This window comes from Pristiophorus japonicus, unplaced genomic scaffold, assembly GCF_044704955.1.
Source record: "Pristiophorus japonicus isolate sPriJap1 unplaced genomic scaffold, sPriJap1.hap1 HAP1_SCAFFOLD_438, whole genome shotgun sequence".
In the NCBI taxonomy this organism is placed as follows: domain Eukaryota; kingdom Metazoa; phylum Chordata; class Chondrichthyes; family Pristiophoridae; genus Pristiophorus; species Pristiophorus japonicus.
This window is the reverse complement of record NW_027254290.1, coordinates 177589-202224: the sequence shown is the minus strand read 5'-3', so window position 1 is coordinate 202224 and position 24636 is coordinate 177589. Positions and strand designations below refer to the sequence as shown.

At 44.6% G+C, this 24636-nt stretch overlaps 1 long non-coding RNA gene across 2 annotated transcripts; it reads right to left on the bottom strand.

Annotated features, from left to right (window-relative positions):
• LOC139251745 (uncharacterized) lies at positions 1–23549 on the bottom strand. Of its 2 annotated transcripts, XR_011591417.1 has the most exons (6): positions 23465–23549; positions 22602–22688; positions 16336–16450; positions 8870–9072; positions 7932–8020; positions 1–1068 (listed from the first exon to the last, which is right to left on the bottom strand). It is a non-coding gene; the product is annotated as an uncharacterized lncRNA (long non-coding RNA). The 2 variants fall into 2 exon arrangements; XR_011591416.1 differs by lacking the exon at positions 8870–9072.
• Positions 23550–24636: the final 1087 nt, after the last annotated feature.

Here is a 24636-nt window from a genome sequence, read left to right as displayed (position 1 = left end):
CAGATTCAATTCATTTTATTATCAATTGTTAACAAAGTTTAGCTCCATTTGTTGCAACTTCCAGTATTTGAAGGAATCTCTTTAAAAAGAGTTAAGTATGGATGCAAACACAATCAGCATTATTTTTATCTGACCCTTTTCCCGTTTATTAAATGGTCAAATATCCAGAATATTAAACTCCAGCCCAGTTCGGGGTCATCAATATCAGCAGAAAGAAACCACAACTGTCAGAATGGACATGATTCAGTTTGGGATAACAGCAGAATCCAAACCCTGCAATCACTTGTGAACTCGCTGGTGTCTTAGCAGGTAGGATGACCGAACGTATTCTTTCCCACACACGGAGCAGGTGAACAGCTTCTCCCTAGTGTGAACTCACTGGTGTACCATTAGATGGGATGACCGAGCGAATCCCTCCCCACACACGGAGCAGGTGATCGGGCTCTTCCCAGAGTGAATTCGCTGGTGAGTTAGAAGGTTGGAATAACAAGTGAATCCCTCCCCACACACGGGGCAAGTGTACGGTCTCAACCCGGTGTGAATTCGCTGGTGTGTCAACATGTCGCTTGACCAAGTGAATCGATCCCCACACATGGAGCAGATGAACAGCCTCTTCGCAGTGTGACTTTTTTCCCAGTTCAGATGGGGATCTGAATCTCTTCCCACAGTCCCCACATTCCCCGGTTTCTTCATGGTGTGGTTGTCCTTGTGTCGCTCCAGGTTGATCAGTTGAAGCCTCGTCCACACACAGAACACGTATATGGTTTCTCCCCACTGTGAAAGGTGAGATGTTTTTTCAGGCTGTGTAACTGGTTAAAGCTCTTTCCACAGGCAGTGCACTGGAACACTCCCCCTCGGGTGAGTGTGTCTCCGTGCTTTTCCACTCACACTGATGTTTGAAATCTGTTCCCACAAACATTTCTCCTTCCACATTCAAAGGCCGATGATATTCAGGTCCTGAGGAATCGAGTGACTCTGTCAGATCTTGATCTGATGTTTGGTTTGAGTTTCCCGTTTGCAAATCCTGCCCTTCTGATACCCCGGAAAAGGAGTTTACAAAAATCATTACTGTAAGTACAGGACAGAAATTAAGAACAAACAATTCTAGATTTCATGGAACATTCTTGCCTCCCGTGTTCCTCCAAAGCTCTAAATCCCCATCCCATACACTCTCCATCCTCCCTGTCCTGAAATTCAAACACATCGAATGTCTGAAGACAGCTTATCCTCCGCACCCAGTTTTCACCACCAACTCTGGCTGGGTTCAGTTCTACACTCACTGGTTCCCCTCTCTCTCCTCCCCTCCCCTCCCCTGAAGGTGCTGACTCTGGCTGGGTTCAGTTCTACACTCACTGGTGCCCCTCTCTCTCCTTCCCTGAAGGTGCTGACTTTGGCTGGGTTCAGTTCCACACTCACTGGTGCCCCTCCTTCTCCTCCCCTGAAGGTGCTGACTCTGGCTGGGTTCAGTTCCACACTCACTGGTGCCCCTCCTTCTCCTCCCCTGAAGGTGCTGACTCTGGCTGGGTTCAGTTCTACACTCACTGGTGCCTCTCCCTCTCCCTCTCCCTCTCCCTCTCCCTCTCCCTCTCCCTCTCCCTCTCCCTCTCCCTCTCCCTCTCCCTCTCCCTCTCCCTCTCCCTCTCCCTCTCCCTCTCCCTCTCCCTCTCCCTCCCCCGAAAGTGCTGATTCTGTCTGGGTTCAGTTCTACACTCACTGGTTCCCCTCCCTCTCCTCCGCTGAAGGTGCTGACTCTGGCTGGGTTCAGTTCTACACTCATTGGTGCCCCTCCCTCTCCTCCCCTGAAGGTGCTGACTCTGGCTGGGTTCAGTTCTACACTCATTGGTGCCCCTCGCTCTCCTCCCCTGAAGGTGCTGACTCTGGCTGGGTTCACTGGGACCCTGAAGCCCTGCCCACACATTGCTCTTTTGCAAAGATGGCCACACATGGGTGCTAAAGCTCCATGAATCTCGATGGCAGCGCACAAACCTGTAGCTTTCCTTTATTAATAATATATTTTATTTATATAGCACCTTTAATTTAGTACAATGTCCCAAGGTGCTTCACAACAGTGTTACAAGACGAATTAGCCCAACATCTGTTGCAGGACATTTGGAAAAGCATAATTCAGTCAAGCAGAGTCAGCATGGTTTTATGAAAGGGAAATCATGTTTGACTAATTTGCTGGAGTTCTTTGAGGATGTGATGGGCAGGGTGGGAAAGGGGGGAACCAGTGAATGTGGTGTATTTGGATTTCTGGATGGCATTCGATAAGGTGCCGCATAAAAGGTTACTGCACAAGTTGAAAGTTCACGGGTTGAGGATATTATATTACCATGGATAGAGGATTGGTTAACTAATAGAAAACAGAGAGTCGGGATAAATAGATCAATTTCCAGTTGACAAACATTAACTAGTGCCACAGGGATTGGTGCTGGGGCCTCAACTATTTACAATCTATACTAATGATTTGGATGAAGGGACGGAGTGTAATGTAACCAAGTTTGCTGATGATTAAAAGATGGGTGGGAAAGCAAGTTGTGAGGACACACAAAATCTGAAAAAGGATATAGAAAGGCTAAGTAAGTGGGCAGGAATTTGGCAGATGGAGTATAATGTGGGAAAATGTGAGGTTGTCCAATTTGGCAGAAAAAATAAAAAAGCAAATTTTTATTTAAATGGAGAAAAATTGCAAAGTACTGCAGTACCGAGGGACCTGGACATCCTTGTGCATGAAACACAAAAAGTTAGTACGCAGGTACAGCAAGTAATCAGGAAGGCAAATGGAATGTTGGCCTTTATTGCAAGGGGGATAGAGTATAAAAGCAGAGAAGTCCTGCTACAACTGGACAGGGTATTGGTGATGCCAAACCTAGAGTACTGCATACAGTTTTAGTCTCCTTATTTAAGAAAGGATATACTTGCATTGGAGGCTGTTCAGAGAAGGTTCACTAGGTTGATTCCGGAGATGAGGGGGTTGATTATGATTATGAAGGGCCTATACTCATTGGAGTTCAGAAGAATGAGAGCTGATCTTATTGAAACATAAGATAATGAGGGGGCTTGACAAGGTGGATGCAATGAGGATATTTCCACTCATAGGGTGAATCTAGAACTAGGTGACATAGTTTCAGAATAAGGGGTTGCCCATCTAAAACTGAGGTGAGGGGTTGTAAATCTGTGGAATTCTCTGTCCAGAGAGTTGTGGTGGCTGGGTCATTAAATATATTTAAGGCAGAGATAGACAGTATTTTGAGTGATAAGGGAATAAAGGGTTATGAAGGGCGGGCAAGGAAGTGGAGATGAGTCCATGATCAGACCAGCCATGTTCTTATTAAATAACGGAGCAGGCTTGAGGGGCCAAATGGCATGCTCCTGCTCCTATTTCTTATGTTCTTATGTTCTCATTACACTGTACCAGATCTAAGATAGCCTGCTCCCTGGTCGGTTCCACAATGTACCGTTTATGGAAACTATCCCAGATACACGCTATGCTCAAGGCTACCATGGCCTATTTGGTTTGTTCAATTAATATGAGGATTAAAATTGCCCATGATTATTCCCATTTATTTTTTACAAGCCTCCATTATTTCTTGATTTATACTCCATCCAACAGTGTAGTTACTGTTAGGGGGCCTATAGACTATGCCTACCAGTGAGTGTAGTATTTATTTTGTATCGGTCAGTCTTTGGTTAGCAAGTGTGGCTTTTCCTTTATACCTGTAAGTTTATGGTATGGAAGAGAGGTTTTCACTCTGTACATGTCAATTACTGGTAAGTGAGTGTGGGTTTCATTCTGTATCTGAAATTCTCTGGTATGTGAGTGTTGGATTTACACAGTCCCTGTCATTTTCTGATATGTGAGTGTGGGTTTTACCTGTGCCTGTCTGTTTCTGATATTTGTGTGTGGGTATTACTCTATCTCTCAGTCTATGGTATGTGAGTGTGAATTTTACTCTGTATATATCAGTTTTTGTTGTGAGTGTGGATTTTACTCTATACTTGTCAGTCTCTGGTATGTTAGTTTGCGATTCCTCTTTGCCACTGGACCAAGACCTAGCTCGGTCAAGTCCATGTGGTGGCTGGTGTGCAACGGTCACCACATGTTAAAAAAATCCACGCACAGGCATCTTCCACCCTTCAAGATGTAGATTGGGATCTGGAATATTAGGTCCTTCACTGAAAAAACTGTGAACTCATCCCTTTTTGGCGTGGAAGCAAGTCATCCTCATTTCGAGGGACTGCCTATGATGATGAATTTGCGATGTCTCTATCCCAGTCAGTTTCTGTTATGTGAATGCGAGCTGTATTCTGTACCTATCAGTTTCTGAAATGTGAGTGTGCATTTTACTCTGTCCATGACTGTTTCTACTCTGTCATTGTGGGTTTTCCTCCAGCACTGTCAACTTTTGGTATTTGAGTGTTGATTTCCTTTGTGAGTGCGGTTTTACTCTTTGTTTTTCAGTGTTTGATATGTGAGTGTGGGTTCTAATCTGTATCTGTCAGTTACTGGTGTGTGTGTGAGATTTTCACACTCTACCTTTCAGTCTCTGGTATATGTGTGGATTGTATCTGTAAATTTCAATCTCTGGTAGGTGAGTGTGGGTTTTACTCTTGGTCAGTTTCAGGTAATATGGGCTTTTGTCTGTACCTCTCTGTTTCTGGTATTTGAGTGGAGCTTCATTCTGCACCTTTCAGTTTCCCTGATGCGAGTGTGGGTTTTACTCTGTACCTGTCAGCTTCTGGTATGTGAGTGTGGGTTTTATTCTGTGTTTCCCAGTTTCTGGTATGCGAGTGTGGGTTTTGTCCTGTACCTGATATTTATATGCTAGAAACTATAAGTTGATATTGTTGTTTCATTCTGCACCTTTCAGTATCTCTTGTGTGAGTGTGGATTTTACTCTGTACCTGTCAGCTTGTGTTATATGAGTAAGTGTTTTAATCAATACAATACCTCCCAGTTTCTGGTAAGGGAGTGCATATTTCAGTCTGTATCTATCACTCTCGAGGATGTATGTGTGAGTTTTATTCTTTATCTGTCAGTCTCTGGGATTTGAGTATGGGTATTTCTGTGTATCTGTCAGTTTCTGGTATATGGGTTTGGGTATTATCTGTATGTGTCAATCTCGGTAACATGAATGTGTATTTTTGTCTGTATCTTTCACTCTCTGGGATGTTAGTGTGCGTTTTATTCTTTATCTGTCACTCACTTTTATGTGTGTGTGGATTTTACTCTACAGCTGTCATTCTCTGGGATGTGAGTGTGATCTTCACTCTGTATCTATTAGTCTTTGGTGTGAGTGTAGGTTTTACTCTGTATCTGTCAGTCTATGGTATGTGAGTATGGGTTTTACTCTGTATCTGTTAGTCTATGGTATGCGAGTGTGGGATTCACTCTGTATCTGTCAGTCTATGGTATGTGAGTGTGGGTTTTACTCTTTATCTGTCAGTCTATGGTATGAGAGCGTGGGTTTTATTCTGTATCCATCAGTCTATGGTATGTGAGTGTGGGTTTTACTCTGTATCTGTCAGTCTATGGTATGAGAGTGTGGGTTGTACTCTGTATCTGTTAGTCTATGGTATGAGAGTGTGGGTTTTACTCTGTATCTGTTAGTCTATGGTATGCGAGTGTGGGATTCACTCTGTATCTGTCAGTCTATGGTATGCGAGTGTGGGATTCACTCTGTATCTGTCAGTCTATGGTATGAGAGTGTGGGTTGTACTCTGTATCTGTTAGTCTATGGTATGAGAGTGTGGGTTTTATTCTGTATCCATCAATCTATGGTATGTGAGTGTGGGTTTTACTCTGTATCAATCAGTCTATGGTATGTGAGTGTGGGTATTAATCTGTGAATGTCAGTCTCTGGGATGTGCATGTGGGTTTTATTCAAGTATGAATGTGGATTTCACTGTCAGTCTCTTGTGTGTGAGTGTGGCACTTTTTAGCTGTACCTGTCTGTTTCTGTTATGAGTGGGGTTATATTCTCTATATCACAGTTTCTGTTATGTGAGTGTGCAGTCTACCTGTCTGTCACTGGTATGTGAATGTGTGTATGTTTTCTGTACCTATCAGTTGCTATTATATGAATGTTGATTTCATTCTGTGCCTTTAAGTGTCTGGTACAGATGTGGTATTGTGGGTTTGACATTGAATCAGACAGTCACTTTCAGGTGAGTGCTGATTTTACTCTCTATCTGTCACTCTCTGGTATGTGTTTTATTCTGTATCTGTCCGTCTCTGGGAAGTGAGTGTGGGTTTTATTCTGTATCTGTGTTTCTGATATTTGAGTAAGGGTTTTAATCAGAACCTGTAAGTTTTTTGTTATGAGTGTTATTTTCAGTCTGTATCTATCAGTCTCTGGAACGTGAGTGTGGGTATTACTCTGGATCTATCGGTCTCTGGAATGTGAGTGTGGGTATTACTCTGTAACTATCAGTCTCTGGAATGCGAGTGTGGGTATTACTCTGTATCTATCAGTCTCTGGAATGTAAGTGTGGGTATTACTCTGTATCTATCGGTCTCTGGAATGCAAAAGTGTTTTTTTTCCGTACTTGTCAGTTTCTGGTGAGTGACTGGAGTTCACTCTCCAACTATCTGTCTCTGGTATGCGAATGTGAGTATTTGGCTGTAGCTGTAAGGGCCTGGTTTGGGAGTGTGAGTTTCACGGTCAGTCAATCTCAGGTACTGGAAGTGATTATGATTCTCTCTCAATCTGTCATTCAATGTGTCTGAGTGTATGAATCATTATGTTTCTCTCAGTCTCTGGTACTGTTTGTGAGTGTGGGATTGATTATGTATCTGTTAGACTGGTGATGTGTGAGTGTGGGATTGATTATGTATCTGTTAGACTGGTGATGTGTGTGAGTGTGGGATTGATTATTTATCTGTTAGACTGGTGATGTGTGAGTGTGGGATTGATTATGTATCTGTTAGACTGGTGATGTGTGTGAGTGTGGGATTGATTATTTATCTGTTAGACTGGTGATGTGCGTGTGTGAGATTGATTATGTATCTGTTAGACTGGTGATGTGAGAGTGTGGGATTGATTATGTATCTGTTAGACTGGTGATGTGAGAGTGTGGGATTGATTATGTATCTGTTAGACTGGTGATGTGAGAGTGTGGGATTGATTATGTATCTGTTAGACTGGTGATGTGTGAGAGTGTGGGATTGATTATGTATCTGTTAGACTGGTGATGTGTGAGAGTGTGGGATTGATTATGTATCTGTTAGATTGGTGATGTGTGAGTGTGGGATTGATTATGTATCTGTTAGACTGGTGATGTGTGTGAGTGTGGGATTGATTATTTATCTTTTAGACTGGTGATGTGCGTGTGTGAGATTGATTATGTATCTGTTAGACTGGTGATGTGTGAGAGTGTGGGATTGATTATGTATCTGTTAGACTGGTGATGTGTGAGAGTGTGGGATTGATTATGTATCTGTTAGACTGGTGATGTGCGAGTGTGAGATTCATTATATAATTGACAGTCTCTTGTACTGAGCTATTCTTGCTCTGTGTTACTGTTGGATTTGGTTCCTTCTCCACCTGCTGAAGGCGGATGATAGCTTGCGATTATCGATGACTGTCTCAGGAGAAGGTTTGGTTCAGTCCATTACCTCCATTTCTCTGCTTTTGTATGTTAGCTGTTGGGTTTGAGAGTCAGTGTACAGACACCAGTGTGGATTGACACTGTGTCAGTGTCTATCTGTTTGTGTGCATGAGTAAGGGAGTGAAATTGGATCTGCCTTTCAATGCGATATGATTGGACTTTGAAATAACATATTATTGTACTGCTCCAAGTGACTGTGGGGTTCATAATGTAACTCTGCAAATTCGGATCACTGTGGGACTGACAGCTTCTGCTGCCTGTGACAATATGATTGAGGTCAGTTCTGTGTCTCTGCGCTCTGTGAGTGATAATGTACTTACTGTGTGTGAGAAGGAGCTGCCTGCACTGATCCTTGTGTTCCGGGTTGAGGAAAGATCAAATTTATTCCGGCTTGGTGAAGTATTTTGCTCTGAGAATAATAATAGGAGAACACTATTAGTTATGATATGGACAGGTGATGGAGAGAATATAAAAAGATTTATAATTAATGTGTTTGTTTATAATAAAGTAAAGTATCTGGAGAGAGGAATCTGTGTCATCTGACCTCACTGCAGTACAGTGGCACTCAGATTCACCACACCAGGTGTGTAGGATGGTTCTATAGTAAGTTATCAGCATCCAGACACAACCAAAACCCAGCACTGGTCCATGAATGGGAACACCCGATTGGCACTGTCCAGGTTTATATCTCCCACTCCCATGGAACTACCTGTAAAATTCTGAATTGCTTCCTGGAATATAACCACAGGTACCTGGGCTGTACAACAATTGTTCTCAGTCTATTGGAACCGAGTTGCGGACCTGTGTCATTAACAGAATGTCCCAGTTACCCGATGTATCGGAGGGAGCGACAATGTATCTCTCGATCATCAGCAACACTGTTCTGAGAATTCAATGCACCAAAACAAAATAACCCATTTTTGAAGTGTCTCCTGTCACACTCCTCTCCTGATGCCTGCAATAGATGCACTTGTGAAACTCCTCACATCCTCACTCTCAGGCTGTGTTTTCACTGTTCACTGTCCAAGAACAACAGACACTGAGATTGGAACTGAATCAGGAACATTTATTACTGATTTGGAGAAAGAAAGTAGCAATGATTTGAAAGAGCGAGGTGATTTACTTTCACTGTTACCTTACACTGTCCACACACAGCCCGAAAAAGGCCTCTCCCTTCCCCCATTCACTCCATGTTCCAGAACTAGTTCCTGCTCCACTCTGCCTCTTACAGACAGCCCCCGACTAAAGCTGAACTTACCCCGACTCAAAGCCCATCTGTGGACACAGTCCCAATGTGATGAGCTGCTGTAAGGAGGCTGCTGTTTGCTCCCTTACTCGGGCCCGGGGTATCTCCGCTCCCTGATGTGTTCAACGATCATCAGCCGAGCACAGAGGAAACGGCAGCTGCTGACAGAGCTGGGGGAGGGGAGCTCGCATAGGCCCTTCCCGTCGGTTTAAGCACTGTGTGGGGAGGGGAGGAGCAGCATATATTTAGCACATGCTCAGACCATCTTTTTGTCTCAAATTAAATTAGCAAAAATGGGATTGTTTTACAAGTTGCTTTTATCACTAATTAAATGGGCCACATTGAGAACATGTTAGTTATCATCCGAATTACTGAAAAAACGATTGTGTGAGCCTGACACTGGGGTAAGAGTGCCTAAACTGTTTTACTCATTCCATCAGTCTCTGGTGTGTGAGTGTTTCGCTGTCAGTTTCTAATAGGCAGGTATGGGTTTTACTTGCATATTATTGTTCAGATACATGGATGTGGGTTTCATACTGTACCTGTCAGTTTCTGCTATGTGAATGTGGGATTTATTCTGTAACTCTCTGTTTCTGGTATTTGAGTGTGTGTTTTATTCTGTACCTGTCAGTTTTTGTGAAGTGATTGTGAGATTTATTCTGCACCTGTCAATCTCTGCTACGTAAGTTGGGACTTATTGTGTACCTGTCAAGTTTTGACATGTGAGTATGGGTTTTATTCTGTATGATAACAACATAAGAAATAGAAACAAGAGTAGGCGATATGGCCCCTCGCGCCTGCTCCGCCATTCAATAAGATCATGGCTGATCTGATCATGGACTCAGCTCCACTATCCCGCCCGCTCCCCATAACCCCTCATCATTGAAGAAACTGTCTATTTCTGTCTTAAACTTATTCAATGTCCCAGCTTCCACAGCTCTCTGAGGCAGCGAATTCCTCAGATTTACAACCCTGAGAGAAGAAATTCTCCTCATCTCAGTTTTAAATGGGTGGCCCTTATTGTAAGATCATGCCCTCTAGCTCGAGTCTCCCCCATCAGTTGAAACATCCTCTCTGCATCCACCTTGTCAAGCCCCCTCATAATCTTATACGTTTCGATAAGATCACCTCTCATTCTTCTGAACTCCAATGAGTAGAGGCCCAACCTACTCAACCTTTCCTCATAAGTCAACCCTCTTATCCCTGGAATCAACTTAGCGAGCCTTCTCTGAACTGCCTCTAAAGCAAGTATATCCTTTTGTAAATATGGAAACCAAAACTGCATGCAGTATTCCAGGTGTGGCCTCACCAAAACCTTGTATAGCTGTAGCAAGACTTCCCTGCTTTGATACTCCATCCCCTTTGTAATAAAGGCCAAGATACCATTGGCCTTCCTGATCACTTGCTGCACCTGCATACTATCCTTTTGTGTTTCATGCACAAGTACCCCCAGGTCCCGCTGTACTGTGGCACTTTGCAATCTTTCTCCATTTAAATAATAACTTTCTCTTTGATTTTTTTCTGCCAAAGTGTATAACCTCACACTTTCCAACATTATACTCCATCTGCCAAATTTTTTCCCACTCACTTAGCATGTCTATGTCTTTTTGCAGATTTTGTGTGTCCTCCTCACACATTGCTTTTCCTCCCATCTTTGTATCATCAGCAAACTTGGCTATGTTACACTCAGTCCCTTCTTCCAAGTCATTAGTATAGATTGTAAATAGTTGGAGTCCCAGCACTGATCCCTGTGGCATCCCACTAGTTAATGGTTGCCAACCAGAGAATGAACCATTTATCCCGATTCTCTGTTCTCTGTTAGTTAGCCAATCCTCTATCCATGCTAATATATTACCCCCAACCCCATGAACTTTTATTTTGTGCAGTAACCTTTTATGTGGCACCTTGTCAAATGCCTTCTGAGAGTCCAAATACACCACATCCACTGCTTCCCCTTTATCCACCCTGTTCGTTACATCCTCAAAGAAATCCAGCAAATTTGTCAAAAAACGGGATGAGGTCCTACAAGACGAATTTAGGGAGCTCGGAGCTAAATTAAAAGTAGGACCTCAAAAGTATTCATCTCAGGATTGCTACCAGTGCCACGTGCAAGTCAAAGTAGGAATCGCAGGATAGCTCAGATGAATATGTGGCTTGAGGAGTGGTGCAGAAGGGAGGGATTCAAATTCCTGGGACTTTGAAACCGGTTCTGGGGGAGGTGGAACCAGTACAAACCGGATGGTCTGCACCTGGGCAGGATCTGAACCAATGTCCTAGGGGGCGTGCTTGCTAGTGCTGTTGGGGAGGAGTTAAACTAATATGGCAGCAGGATGGGAACCTATGCAGAGAGATGGAGGGAAGTAGAATGGGGACAGAAGCAAAAGATAGAAAGAAGAAAAGTAAAAGTGGAGGGCAGAGAAACCCAAGGCAAAAAGCAAAAAGGGCCAAATTACAGCAAAATTCTAAAGGGACAAAGAGTGTTAAAAAGACAAGCCTGAAGGCTCTGTGCCTCAATGCGAGGAGTATTCGGAATAAGGTGGACGAATTAACTGCGCAGATAGCAATTAACGGATATGATGTAATTGGCATCACGGAGACATGGCTCCAGGGTGACCAAGGCTGGGAACTCAACATCCAAGGGTATTCAACATTTAGGAAGAATAGACAGAAAGAAAAAGGAGGTGGGGTGGCAGTGCTGGTTAAAGAGGAAATTAATGCAATAGTAAGGAAGGACATTAGCCTGGATGATGTGGCATCGGTATGGGTGGAGTTGCGGAATACCAATGGGCAGAAAACACTAGTTGTGAGTTGTGTACAGACCACCAAACAGTAGTAGTGAGATTGGGGACAGCATCAAACAAGAAATTATGGATGCGTGCAATAAAGATACAGCAGTTATCATGGGCGACTTTAATCTACATATTGATTGGGCTAACCAAACTGGTAGCAATGCGGTGGAGGAGTATGTCCTGGAGTGTATTGGGGATGGTTTTCTAGACCAATGTCGAGAAATCAACTAGAGGGCTGGCCATCATAGACTGGGTGATGTGTAATGAGAAAGGGCTAATTAACAATCTTGTTGTGCGAGGCCCTTTGGGGAAGAGTGACTATAATATGGTAGAATTCTTCATTAAGATGGAGAGTGACACAGTTAATTCAGAGATTAGGGTCCTGAACTTAAGGAAAGGTAACTTTGATGGTATGAGACATGAATTGGCTAGAATAGACTGGCGAGTAATACTTAAAGGGTTGACGGTGGATAGGCAATGGCAAACATTTAAAGATCACATGGATGAACTTCAACATCCCTGTCTGGAGTAAAAATAAAACAGGGAAGGTGGCTCAACACTGGCTAACAAGGTAAATTAAGGATAGTGTTGAATCCAAGAAAGAGGCATATAAATTGGCCAGAAAAAGCAGCAAACTGAGGACTGGGAGAATTTTGTAATACAGCAGAGGAGGACAAAGGGTTTAATTAGGATGGGAAAAAGAGTATGAGAGGAAGCTTGCTGGGAACGTGAAAACTGACCGCAAAAGCTTCTATAGATATGTGAAAAGAAAAAGATTAGTGAAAACAAACGTAGGTCCCTTGTAGTCAGATTCGGGTCAATTTATAATGGAGAACAAAGAAATGGCGGACGAGTTAAACAAGTACTTTGGTTCTGTCTTCACGAAGGAAGACACAAATAACCTTCCGGAAATACTAGGGGACCGAGGGTCTAGTGAGAAGGAGGAACTGAAGGAAATCCTTATTAGGCGGGAAATCGTGTTAGGGAAATTGATGGGATTGAAGGCCGATAAATCCCTGGGCCCTGATAGTCTTCATCCCAGAGTACTTAAGGAAGTAGCCCTAGAAATAGTGGATGCATTGGTGATCATTTTCCAACAGTCTATCGACTCTGGATAAGTTCCTTTGAACTGGAGGGTAGCTAATGTAACACCACTTTTTAAAAAAGGAGGGAGAGAGAAAATGGATAATTATAGATTGGTTAGCCTGACATCAGAAGTGGGGAAAATGTTGGAATAAATTATTAAAGATGAAATAACAGCACATTTGGAAAGCAGTGTTGGGATCAGCCCAAGTCAGCAGGGATTTATGAAAGGGAAATCATGCTTGACAAATCTTCTAGAATTTTTTTAGGATGTAACTGGTAGAGTGGACAAGGGAGAACCAGTGGATGTGGTGTATTTGGACTTTCAAAAGGCTTTTGACAAGGTCCCACACAAGAGATTGGTGTGCAAAATTAAAGCACATGGTATTGGGGGTAATGTACTGACGTGGATAGAGAACTGGTTGGCAGACAGGAAGCAGAGAGTCGGAATAAACGGGTCCTTTTCAGAATGGCAGGCAGTGACTAGTGGGATACCGCAGGGCTCAGTGCTGGGACCCCAGCTATTTACAATATACATTAATGATTTGGATGAGGGAATTGAGTGTAATATCGCCAAGTTTGCAGATAACACTAAGCTGGGTGGCAGTGTGAGCTGTGAGGAGGACGCTAAAAGGCTGCAGGTTGACTTGGACAGGTTAGGTGAGTGGGCAAAGGCGAGGCAGATGCAGTATAATGTGGATAAATGTGAGGTTATCCACTTTGGTGGCAAAAACACAAAGGCAGAATATTATCTGAATGGCAGCAGATTAGGAAAAAGGGAGGTGCAGCGAGACCTGGGTGTCATGGTACATCAGTCATTGAAATTTGGCATGCAGGTACAGCAGGTGGTGAAGAAGGCAAATGGTATGTTGGCCTTCATAGCTAGGGGATTTGAGTATAGGAGCAGGGAGGTCTTACTGCAGTTCTACAGAGCCTTAGTGAGGCCTCACCTGGAATATTGTGTTCAGTTTTGGTCTCCTAATCTGAGGAAGGACGTTTTTGCTATTGAGGAAGTGCAGCGACGATTCACCAGACTGCTTCCCGGGATGGCAGGACTGACATATGACGAGGGACTGGATCGACTCGGACTGTATTCACTGGAATTTAGAAGGATGAGAGGGGATCTCGAACATTTTAAATTCTGACGGGACTGGACAGGTTGGACACAGGAAGAATGTTCCCGATGTTGGGGAAGTCCAGAACCAGGGGACATAGTCTAAGGAGAAGGGCTAAGCTATTTAGGACTGAAAGGAGCAGAAACTTCTTCACTCAGAGAGTTGTTAAGGTGTGGAATTCCCTACCGCAGAGAGTTGTTGATGCCAGTTCATTGGATATATTCAAGGGAGAGTTAGATAAGGCCCTTACGGCTAAAGGGATCAAGGGGTATAGAGAGAAAGCAGGAAAGCGGTACTGAGGTGAATGATCAGCCATGATCTTATTGAATGGTGGTGCAGGCTCGAAGGGCCGAATGGCCTACTCCTGCACCTATTTTCTATGTTTCTATGACTTCCCCTTCATTATTCCATGCTGACTCTGCCTGACCGAATTTCACTTATCCAAATGTCCTGCTACTGCTTCTTTAATAATGGACTCCAACATTTTCCCCAACCACAGATGTTAGGCTAACTGGTTCATTGTTTCTTGCTTTTTGTCTGCTTCCTTTTTGAAATAGGGGCGTTACATTTTCAGTTTTCCAATCTGCTGGGACCTCCGCAGAATCCAGGGAATTATGGTAAATTACAACCAATGCATCCATTATCCCTGCCGCTACTTCTCTTCAGACCCTCGGATGCAAGACATCAGGTCCAGGGGATTTATCTGCCTTTAATCCCATTACCTTACGGAGTACCATCTCCTCCCCACTATAGCCACTTGACTATACACTGTTGGAATATTGTTAGTGCCCTCTACCATAAAGACTGATACAAAATATTTGTTCAGAGTTTCTGCCATCTCCATGTGCCCCATTACTAATTCCCCGGTCTCGTCCTCTAAGGGACCAACATTTACCTTAACCACTCTTTTCCTTTTTATATACCTATAGAAACTCTTGCTGTCTGTTTTTATATTTTGTGCTAGTTTACTTTCATAGTCTATCTTCCCTTTCTTAATAATTTTTTTAGTCATTCTTCGCTGGCTTTTAAAAGCTTCCCAGTCTTCTGTCCTCCCACTAGTTTTGGCCACTTTGTACGCCCTTGTTTTTAGTTGGATACTGTCCTTCATTTCTGTCAGTCGGTCAGTTTCTGGTATGTGTGTGTGGGTTTTATTCTGTATCTGTCAGTTTCTGGTATCTGAGTGTGGTCTTTATCTGTATCTGTCAGTTTCTGTTATGTCAGTGTGTGTTTTATCATGTACTGGTCAGTTTCTGGTAGATGAGTGTGTACGTTAACCTATATCGTCAGCTTCTGGCATGTGAATGTGGATATTGACCAGTATCTGTCAGTTTTTTGGATCAGAGTGTGGATTGCATTCTGTACCTATCAGATTCTGGCATGGGAGTTTCGGATTTAATTGGTACCTGTCAGTTTCTGATATGTGACTTTGGTTTTAATCTGCACTGGTCACTTTCTGATATCTAAGTGTGGATTGCATTCTGTACCTGTCAGTTTCTGCTGTGTGAGTGTAGGAATTAATATGTACCTGTCAGTTTCTGGGATGTGATTGTGTTTTTTTTGTACCTGTCAGTTTGTGGTAGATGTGCGGGGTGTCAGTTTCTGGTATCTGAGTGTGGATTTTTACCTTTATATATCAGTTTGTGCAATGTGAATGTGGATTTATTCTGTATCTCTCAATCTGGGGTAAGCGAGTGTGTGTTTCCTCTGTACCTGTTAGTTTCCGGTATATGAGTGTGGGTTTTATTCTGTATCTGTCAGTTTGTGGTATGTGAGTGTGGGTATTATTCTGTATCTGTCAGTTTCTGGTATGTGAGTGTGGGTTTTATTCTGTATCTGTCAGTTTCTGGTATGTGAGTGTGGGTTTTATTCTGTATCTCTCATTCTGGGGTAAGTGAGTGGGTGTTTCCTCTGTACCTGTCAGTTCCTGGTATGCGAGTTGTTTTATCCTACATCTGTGAAATTTACAGATCAGAGACTACCCCAACAGACAATAGTTTTTCGCATTATATTGGATGAATGAGATTCAGAAATATTTGGAGTAGAGACGAGCTATTAGTACATGATATAAACCATAGCTGTCAGGGGTACCGTGAGTGAGTGTGCAATTCATTCTATATCTGACAGTCAGGGGTACAGGGAGTGAGTGTGGGATTCACTCTGTATCTGAGTCTGTGGTACAGTGAGTGAGTGTGGGATTCACTCTGTATCTGAGTCTGTGGTACAGTGAGTGAGTGTGGGATTCACTCTGTATCTGAGTCTGTGGTACAGTGAGTGAGTGTGGGATTCACTCTGTATGTGTCAGTCAGGGGTACAGGGAGTGAGTGTGGGATTCATTCTGTATCTATCAGTCAGGGGTACAGGGAGTGAGTGTGGGATTCGCTCTGTATCTATCAGTCAGGGGTACAGGGAGTGAGTGTGGGATTTATTCGGTATCTGTCATAAATGCAAGTGTTTGTTGTTGCTGTAGAAATGAAACTTTTCAGTTACTTACGGTGGTTAACATTTACACAGAAGAAAATGTCAGAAGCAGCCTCGTGGATAACCATCGGGAAAGTGCTGTTACTGGTGAGATCACGATTTGCTCGATGCAAACTTGGCTAATAACCCTAGAGGTGATGGAAAAGAAAGCAACATTTGGGAACGTTTGAGCGAGATGATAAAACATAATCAGTGCGAGGAGCCCGATCAGAGAGCTGGCGGGCAAGAAGCATTGAGCTCCTGTTTACTGCCCGATGCTATTTCCAAAACAACGGGGAAGAACAGTCCCTGGATCTTGGAACTTGAGGAGGCCTTTCAGCACATGGAACCTGGAGGAAAATCATCCCTTCGAGCCTTTACATAAAGGAACAGGAGGAGGCCATTCAGTCCCTCGAGCCTGTTACATAAGGAACAGGAGGAGACCATTCAGTCCCTCGAGCCTGTTGCATAAGGAACAGGAGGAGACCATTCAGTCCCTCGAGTCTGTTACATAAGGAACAGGAGGAGGCCATTCAGTCCCTTGAGCCTGTTACACTGGAACAGGGGGAGGCCAGTCAGTTCCTCGAGTCTGTTATATTGGAACAGGAGGAAGCCATTCAGTCCTTCGAGTCCGTTACATAAGGAACAGGAGGAGGCCATTCAGTATCTCGAGCCTGTTACATAAGGAACAGGAGGAGGCCATTCAGTCCCTCGAGCCTGTTACATAAGGAACAGGAGGAGGCCATTCAGTCCCTCGAGTCTGTTACACTGGAACAGGGGAGGCCATTCAATCCCTTGAGTCTGTTACATAAGGAACAGGGGGAGGCCATTCAGTCCCTCGAGTCTGTTATATTGGAACAGGAGGAATCCATTCAGTCCTTCGAGTCTGTTACATAAGGAACAGGAGGAGGCCATTCAGTATCTCGAGCCTGTTACATAAGGAACAGGAGGAGGCCATTCAGTCCCTCGAACCTCATACATAATGAACAGGAGGAGGCCATTCAGTCCTTCGAGCCTGTTACATTAGGAACAGGAGGAGGCCATTCAGTCCCTCGAACCTCATACATAATGAACAGGAGGAGGCCATTCAGTCCTTCGAGCCTGTTACATTAGGAACAGGGGGAGGCCATTCAGTCCTTCGAGCCTGTTACATTGGAACAGGAGGAGGCCATTCAGTCCCTCGAACCTGGTGATAGGAAGGGACAATATGTATGAATATAAAGGGGCTGCAGGAGGGGTCAGAACTAAAAATCATGGTTTAAAAACGAGTATTAAAACACTTTACCTAAACACACGCAGCATTCGAAACAAAGTAAATGAGTTGATGGCACAAATCATTACAAATGGGTATGATTTGGTGGCCATCACAGAAACATGGTTGCAGGGTGGCCAAGACTGGGAGTTAAACATACAGGGGTATCTGACAATTCAGAAAGATAGACAAGAAGGGAAAGGAGGTGGGGTAGCTCTGTTAATCAAGGATGATATCAGGGCAGTTGTGAGAGACGATATTGGCTCTAATGAACAAAATGTTGAATCATTGTGGGTGGAGATTAGAGATAGTAAGGGGAAAAAGTCACTGGTGGGCGTAGTTTATAGGACCCCAAATAATAACTTCACGGTGGGGCAGACAATAATCAAGGGAATAATGGAGGCATGTGAAAAAGGAACAGCAGTAATCATGAGCGATTTTAACCTACATATCGATTGGTCAAATCAAATCGCACAGGGTAGCCTTGAGGAGGAATTCATAGAATGCATACGGGATTGTTTCTTCGTACAGTATGTTACAGAACCTACAAGGGAGAAAGCTATCTTAGATCTGGTCCTGTGTAATGAGATAGGAATAATAAACGATCTCCTAGTCAAAGATCCTCTCGGATTGAGTGATCACAGTATGGTTGAATTTGTAATACAGATTGAGGGTGAGGAAGTAGTGTCTCAAACGAGCATACTATGCTTAAAAAAGGGGAATACAGTGGGATGAGGGCAGAGTTGGCTAAAGTAGACTGGAAACAAAGACTAAACGGTGGCACAATTGAGGAACAGTGGAGGACTTTTAAGGAGTACTTTCACAGTGCTCAACAAAAATATATTCCAGTGAAAAAGAAGGGCGGTAAGAGAAGGGATAACCAGCCGTGGATAACTAAGGAAATAAAGGAGAGTATCAAGTTAAAAACCAATGCGTATAAGGTGGCCAAGGTTAGTGGGAAACTAGAAGATTGAGAAAATTTTAAACGACAGCAAAGAATGACTAAGAAAGCAATAAAGAAAGGAAAGATAGATTACGAAAGTAAACTTGCGCAAAACATAAAAACAGATAGTAAAAGCTTTTACCGATAGATAAACCGGAAAAGAGTGACTAAAGTAAATGTTGGTCCCTTAGAAGATGAGAAAGGGGATTTAATAATGGGAAATGTGGAAATGGCTGAGACCTTAAACAATTATTTTGCTTCGGTCTTCACAGTGGAAGACACAAAAACCATGCCAAAAATTGCTGGTCACAGGAATGTGGGAAGGGAGGACCTTGAGATAATCACTATCACTAGGGGGGTAGTGCTGGACAGGCTAATGGATCTCAAGGTAGACAAGTCCCCTGGTCCTGATGAAATGCATCCCAGGGTATTAAAAGAGATGGAAGTTATAGCAGATTCATTCATTATAATCTACCAAAATTCTCTGGACTCTGGGGAGGTACCAGCAGATTGGAAAGCAGCTAATGTAACGCCTTTGTTTAAAAAAAAGAGGGCAGACAAAAGGCAGGTAACTATAGGCTGGTTAGTTTAACATCTGTCTTGAGGAAAATGCTTGAAGCTATCATTAAGGAAGAAATAGTGGGACATCTAGATAGAAATAGTGCAATCAAGCAGACGCAACATGGATTCATGAAGGGGAAATCATGTTTAACTAATTTACTGGAATTCTTTGAGGATATAAAGAGCATGGTGGATAGAGGTGTACCAATGGATGTCGTGTATTTAGATTTCCAAAAGGTATTCGATAAGGTGCCACACAAAAGGTTACTGCAGAAGATAAAGGTATGCGGAGTCAGAGGAAATGTATTAGCATGGATCGAGAATTGGCTGGCTAACAGAAAGCAGAGAGTCGGGATAAATGGGTCCTTTTTGGGTTGGAAATCGGTGGTTAGTGGTGTGCCACAGGGATCGGTGCTGGGACCACAACTGTTTACAATATACATAGATGACCTGGAAGAGGGGACAGAGTGTAGTGTAACAAAATTTGCAGATGACACAAAGATTAGTGGGAAAGCGGGTTGTGTAGAGGACACAGAGAGGCTGCAAAGAGATTTAGATAGGTTAAGCGAATGGGCTAAGGTTTGGCAGATGGAATACAATGTCGGAAAATGTGAGGTCATCCACCTTGGAAAAAAAACAGCAAAAGGGAATATTATTTGCATAGGGAGAAATTACAACATGCTGCGATGCAGAGGGACCTGGGGGTCCTTGTGCATGAATCCCAAAAAGTTAGTTTGCAGATGCAGCAGGTAATCAGGAAGGCGAATGGAATGTTGGCCTTCATTGCGAGAGGGATGGAGTACAAAAGCAGGGAGGTCTTGCTGCAACTGTATAGGGTATTGGTGAGGCCGCACCTGGAGTACTGCATGCACTTTTGGTCACCTTACTTAAGGAAGGATATACTAGCTTTGGAGGGGGTACAGAGACGATTCACTAGGCTGATTCCGGAGATGAGGGGGTTACCTTATGATGATAGATTGAGTAGACTGAGTCTTTACTCGGAGTTCAGAAGGATGAGTGGTGATCTTATAGAAAGATTTAAAATAATGAAAGGGATAGACAAAATAGAGGCAGAGAGGTTGTTTCCACTGGTCGGGGAGACTAGAACTTGGGGGCATAGCCTCAAAATACAGGGGAGCTAATTTAAAACCGAGTTGAGAAGGAATTTCTTCTCCCAGAGGGTTGTGAATCTGTGGAATTCTCTGCCCAGGGAAACAGTTGAGGCTAGCTCATTGAATGTATTCAAATTACAGATAGATAGATTTTTAACCAATAAGGGAATTAAGGGTTACGGGGAGCGGGCGGGTAAGTGGAGCCGAGTCCACGGCCAGATCAGCCATGATCTTGTTGAGTGGCGGAGCAGGCTCAAGGGTCTAGATGGCCTACTCCTGTTCCTAATTCTTATGTTCTTATGAGCCTGTTATATAAGGAATAGGGGGAGGCCATTCAGTCTCTCGAGTCTGTTACATTGGAACAGGAGGAGGCCATTGAGTCCCTCGAGTCTGTTACATTGGAACAGGAGGAGGCAATTCAGTCCCTCGAGTCTGTTACATAAGGAACTGGAGGAGGCCCATTCAGTCCCTCGTGTCTGTTACATTTGGAACAGGGGGAGGCCATTCATTAGAAGTGGAGGAGGCCCATTCAGTCCTTGGATCCTGTTACACAGGAACAGTAAGCCATTCTGCCCTTCGACTCTGTTACATTAGGAACTGGAGTGGGCCTTTTAGCCCTGGAGTTTGCTTTACAGGAATAGATGGACACCATTCAGCCCCTCAAACCTGTTACAAATGAATAGGCAGCCATTCAGACCCTCAAGTTTGTTGCATAGAAACAGGAGGTGGGCATTCAGAACCACAGCCTTGCTATAAAGGAATTGGTGGAGGCGATGCATCGACTGGATACTGTTACACAGGAATAGAGGAGGCCATCCATCCTCTGGAGCCTTTCACATCTGAACTGGAGTAGGCCATTCAGACTCTCAAGCATGTTATGTAGGAACTGGAGTAGGCCATTCAGCCCACCGACAATGTTATAGGAACTAGAAGAGGCCAATAAGCCAGTCGTACATGTTATATTGCAACTGGAGGAGGCCACTCATCCCATTTAACTTATTACACAGGAACAGGAGGTGGCTGTTCAGCACTGAATGTTGTTAGACAGGAGCAGGATGAGGCTATTCTTCCCCTCGAGCCTGTTACATTGGATCAGGAGGATGCCATTCAGCCCTTCCATTCTGTTATATGGGAAGAGGAAATTCAGCCTCTCTAACATTAGAAACACAAGCAGACCACTCAGCCTTTGATTCTGTGACATGGGAACAGCAGGAAGTTTTTCATCCCCTCGTGCTTCTTACATTAGGAACAGGAGAAGACCCTCAGTCCCTTGGGTCTGTTACATCGGAACAGGAGTAGGTCAATTCCACCCCTCGGAACTGTTAACCAGGAACAGGAGGTGCTCATTCAGCACCTCCAGCCTGTTAAAGGAATTGGAAGAGGTCTTTCAGCCCCTCGCACATGTTATATAGGAACTGGGGGAGGATATTCAGCCCCTCAAGCATGTTAAATTAGGATCACAAGCAGGCCATTCAGCCCTTTGACCCTGTGACATGGGAACAGGAGAAGGCCGTTCAACCCTTCGAGGATATCATATAGGGACTGGAGGAGGCCATACAGCAACTCGAGCTGATTACATTAGGAACTGGAGAGGGCTATTCAGCAATTGGAGTTAGAAAGCAGTAGGAGGAAGCAATTCTGCCCCTCGGGTCTGTTACATTAGGAATAGGACAAGAGCATTCATCCCCGTGGGACTGTTTCAGGGGAACAGGAGGAGGGCATTCAGCCCCTCGAGCTTGTTACATAGGAACTGGAGGAGACTATTTAGCCCCTGGAGTCTGTGACACAGGAATAGAAGTGGCTATTCAGCCCCTGGAACCTGTTACATAAGAACTAAAGGAGACCATTCATCCCATTCTAGCCTGATACAAAGGTACAGGGGGAGGCCATTCTGCCCCTAGACCTTGTTACATATGAACAGGAGGAAGCCATTATGTCCCTCGTGTTTATTACATTAGGAACATGAGAAGACCACTCAGTATCTCCAGTCTGTTAAATTAGGAACAGGAGGTGACTATTAACCCCCTCGGGCCTGTTACACAGGAATAGGAGGAGGCCATTCAGCACCACAGACATGTTTAATTCGGATAACCTGTCTGTGTACCTGCACACTAGAAGCCCAGGGCAGAATGGGCCAGCCCACACTGTGATATGTGCGCGCATTAGATCCGTGCAGCAGAGCAGGTCTCCAGTCATCTTGGTTAACCCTTGCCACTGGATAAAGGCCGAGCTCTGTCAAGCCCGTGTGGTGGTTGATTTGCAACGGTCACCACACGTTAAAACAAACCAGGCACAGGCATCTTCCACCCTTCAATTGGAGTTCAGGACTGGAATATCGGGTCCTTCATTGAAACATCTGTGAACTCATGTGGAAGCAAGTTACCCTCGTTCAAGGGACTGCTGTGATGATGACACTGTGATCGGTACCGTACCTACTGTGTTTACAAGCAGCTGGTTACACTGTTCCAAATGTCTCAGGTGGAAGAAACTTCACATTTCCGGTTCCTTCAATTCCTTGCCTGTAAGAAGAAAATGTATCTCTGATCATTCAAGAACAGGAGAGGTAGAAAAGACTAAAGTGATGAATGTAATCGTTCACTTAATATTCATTATGAACATTCACAAAGGGAAGCCAGCGATACAAACAGTGTCAGTGTCTGACTCCACTGCAGTACTGCAGCACTCGGCTTCTGCATACCAAGTCTGTTGGGCAGATTTACAGCAATTTACTGACATCCAGACACAACCCAACCCCTGCCCTGCTTCAGGAATGGGACTACCCGATGGAGCACGGACTTTTACACAGCTCAGATTGCTGCTCCCCTCTCCCAGGGCACTAACCGTTCAACCAGAAACAAAGAGCCGCTGTTTAAAACGTGTCCTTCACATTTCTCACCCGGTGCCTGCAATAGATGCTCCTTGTATAAATCCTCAGTGTCCGGCTCTGCTTCCACTGCTCGCTGTCCAATGACAACAAACACGGTGAGATTGGAACTAAAGCAGGAACGTTCACTACTGGTTTGCAGGGAGAAAGCAGCAATGATTGTAAACAGCAGATCTTTCCCATTCTGTCTCCCTTACCCGGGACACACGCTGTCCACACACAGCCCGAGAATGGCCTCTCCCTTCCCTCACTCACTTCACTCAGACCAGTTCTTGCTCCACTCGCCTGTTACACACAGACCCCGACTCCCCCTGAACTTCCCCCGGACTCAGTGCCGATCTCTGAGCCCATCTGCGGACACGCTCCCAAAGCGATGTGCTGCTGTAAGGAGGCTGCTGCTCGCTGCCTTACCGCGGGACCTCGGTGTCTCCATTCCCGGCTGTTTAAACCATCTGCTTCCGCTCACTGAGTGAATGGCGCTCACAGGCTGGGGGAGGGGAGGGCGCACGCGCTCTTCTGCTCACTGGAAATCGACACAGGGGGCGGGGCTTATCCACGCATGCGCAGCTCTCTGCAATAATTCAGCCTTTAAAAATCAAAGTGAACTTTTCCCAATTTACTTTTAGCAGAATCTGAGCAAAGGAACTGGGCCTGGGGGGCAAGGACAGAGAATGTTTATCATTATCATCATCATAGGCAGTCCCTCGGAATCGAGGAAGACTTGCTTCCACTCCTGAAGTGAGTTCTTTGTTGGCTGAACAGTCCAATACGAGAGCCACAGACTGTGTCGCAGGTGGGACAGACAGTCGTTGAGGGAAGGGGTGCGTGGGACTGGTTTGCCACACGCTCTTTCCGCTGCCTGCGCTTGGTTTCTGCATGCTCTCAGCGATGAGACTTGAAGTGCTCAGCGCCCTCTCGGATGCACTTCCTCCACTTAGGGCTGTCTTTGGCCAGGGACTTCCAGGTGTCAGTGGGGATGTCGCACTTTATCAGGGAGGCTTTGAGGGTGTCCTTGTAATGTTTCCCTTGCCCACCTTTGGCTCATTTGCCATGAAGGAGCTCCGCATAGAGCACTTGCTTTGGGAGTCTCGTGTCTGGCATGTGAACTATGTGGCCTGCCCAGCGGTGCTGATCGAGTGTGGTCAGTGCTTCAATGCTGGGAATGTTAGCCTGGACAAGGACGCTGATATTGGTGCACCTGCCCTCCCAGGGGATTTGTACGATCTTGCGGAGATATCATTGGTGATATTTCTCCAGAAACTTGAGGTGTCTGCTGTACATGGTCCATGCCTCTGAGCCATACAGGAGGGCAGGTATTACCACAGTCCTGTAGAACACGAGCTTGGTGGTAGACCTGAGGGCCTGGTCTTCGAACACTCTTTTCCTCAGGTGGCCGAAGGCTGCACTTACACACTGCAGGGGGTGTTGAATCTCGTCATCAATGTCTGCTTTTGTTGATACAAGTCTCCCGAGGTATGGGAAATGATCCATGTTGTCGAGGGCTGCACCGTGGATCAAGGACAGGCTGATGGAGGACCTTTGTCTTTCAGATGTTTAGCGTAAGGCCCATGCTCTTGAATGCC